The sequence below is a fragment of the Aplysia californica genome, unplaced genomic scaffold (genome assembly GCF_000002075.1).
Source record: "Aplysia californica isolate F4 #8 unplaced genomic scaffold, AplCal3.0 scaffold00113, whole genome shotgun sequence".
NCBI classification, from domain to species: domain Eukaryota; kingdom Metazoa; phylum Mollusca; class Gastropoda; order Aplysiida; family Aplysiidae; genus Aplysia; species Aplysia californica.
The window spans coordinates 170,954-173,309 of NW_004797383.1; the positions used below are offsets into that span (position 1 = coordinate 170,954).

Below are 2,356 nucleotides of genomic sequence, written 5' to 3' on the forward strand. Positions count from 1 at the left end.
GATTTCAGAGTGTTCGGATAAATAGTGCCCAGTCCAGCTTTATTTTCCTGAACGTTCGGAGAAATAGTGCCCAGCTTTATTTTCCCGAACGTTCGGAGAAATAGTGCCCAGCTTTATTTTCCCGAACGTTCGGAGAAATAGTGCCGGCCAAAATTTAATGTCAATGTCATGAAGGGAGCAAAGCAGTTACCGTGCACCTAACTCTGAAAGCCTTCCCCCCCTCCCCCACGAAACTAAATACCTGCTTACCGTGTCCGTAGATAATGAGAGGCGCCCGGTTGCCGTGTACGTAGATATTGAGGCTACGCGCCCGGTTACCGTGTATGTGACATTGAGACTACATGCCTGGTTGCCGGTTACCGTGTACGTAGACACTGAGGCTACCGTACGTGCCCGGTAACCGTGTACGTAGACACTGAATCAGTGTGCTACGTCACGTGCCCGGTTACCGTGTACGTGTAGACCCTGAGGCTTCGTGCCCGGTTACCGTGTACGTAGACACTCCGTAATTCTTATGAATGCGCACACACTGTGTGAATAAAATGAAATCTTATGCACCCACCCAATGTGAATAATCACTTCCTAGATTCTAGATCTCTAGAAAGAAACTTGCTACAAAACTTGCTACACACACTTGACACATCAGTAACAGCTTCAGTATTCAATACCTCCTAGATCTAGATTCTAGATCTAGATCTAGATCTAGATGTAGATCTAGATCTAGAGAAATATAGATCTATAAGGCTAATAATAATAAGTCGTGACAAATTATTATCATTTACTTTTATGACTTAGATCTAGATCTAGATCTAGATCTAGATCTAGATCTATATATCAAGACTCAACAAATCGAGAAATCCTAAGTCAGAGACAACATAGATTCTAGATCTAGATACCCACGTCTCCATCTTCTCTGTTCAACCACCACGGGCAAAGACCGGGCGAGACAGCTGATTACGAACGAACAAACAAATCGGCAAACTATGGCCCTACTTCTTAAAAGAGGCAAACGGATCTTACACACCACAGGACCACAGCTGAGAAAAGACGAGCGAGAGTATGCTGCCCTCGGCGAGCCTGCCTTTGTTTTGAATGATGAGGACGCTGTCTCAGAAAAAGATGAATTTCTGTCCAGATGGAGCATAAACCGTTGATGAAAGTTTGGAGGATGCACAATGAATGCATGAATATTTCGATTCCCTCTTGACTACATTATAACGCAAAGCAAGGAATGCGATTAGAAGGAACAATGACCTGAAGGAATCATCTTACTCGCCACTCGGCACACGGCACTCGGCACACACTGCACGCATTCAACAGTACAGAGACTAGGCAAGGCTGCTATCGTCTATCGTCTGTTGCACACTCGGGGGGGGGGGGGTCAGGGCCAGGGGTCATGCTGACAGCACGTGCTAGTTCTAGTTTCCACCAATCAAAACTGAGTACTCGGACGAGCTTCTTGTTTATGTCAACAATTTTACAACTGTTTCGACGATTTGCCTAATGAAATTAATTCATAAAGTGAAAAAAAGCGATTGGCAGCAGCTCTTTTTATGCGGAAAATAATCTCTGAGATAATTTATCTTTCACTGGTTATTATTAGTACTTGTTTGTGACTTTAAACAACTGTGAACATCTATCCAAAGTCCGCACGGTATGTTCAGTTGTGTAGCACGTGAAAGACATTCGAAGAGGTTTTCTTCACTTTTCCTGCGTAAATGTTGAATGTAGCTAGGCCTATTCATTTATCACTTTTACTCTTGCTTACAATGCATTTGGAACAACCAACTTTCAAACCCGAAAACTACGAACGACTCTTTTTTTACTCAATTTTCCCCCTCCTTTTTGCTACTATTACTACTATTAGAGACAAACTATAGGCACTTGCGTTTCTTTGTCCGTGACATCTCTAGGCCTAGCTGTGTGTCATTAAATCGAGATGTAGCTTATAAAACAGTTGAGAAACTTGACCTAAGCATCGGGCGTAACTTCTACAATTGGAAAAATGAATATTTTCGTTTTCGGGGTCAGACAAATTTACTTAAAACTAAACAGCAGTGATTGAGAAGAATATTCGGATTTACCTGCGTCAGCTTATGCTCAAGTTGCCTACCAACACGTGTATTAACTGATCATCTTTTTTAAAGAGTATCCTCGCCTATAATCATCTCATCAAATTAGGCCCGTGGCATGTGAGCAATCAACTATTACGCTACACATCTATCTCTTTTTTTTTTTAAGAACGGGGGGAAGGGGTATGTAAAGAGACAAGAAATGTAATCTTAGGTGTTTTTGTCTTCAAATAGTTTGAAATACAGGCCGAATTACTATGAGTATGAGTGGAATGTTGGGGGCG

The 2,356-nt window shown here is 42.3% G+C and overlaps 1 protein-coding gene across 6 annotated transcripts in view; it reads right to left on the minus strand.

Annotated features, from left to right (window-relative positions):
* Positions 1-1,365, minus strand: part of LOC101851116 (putative ankyrin repeat protein RF_0381) — a 17,447-nt gene extending 16,082 nt beyond the window's left edge. The window contains exon 1 of one of the 6 annotated variants that reach the window (XM_005095763.3): positions 1,273-1,365. The gene's annotated coding sequence lies outside the window, so the exon portion shown is untranslated. The other 5 variants (XM_005095761.3, XM_005095757.3, XM_005095759.3 and 2 more) reach the window with 5 other exon arrangements.
* Between the last annotated feature and the right edge of the window lie 991 nt (positions 1,366-2,356).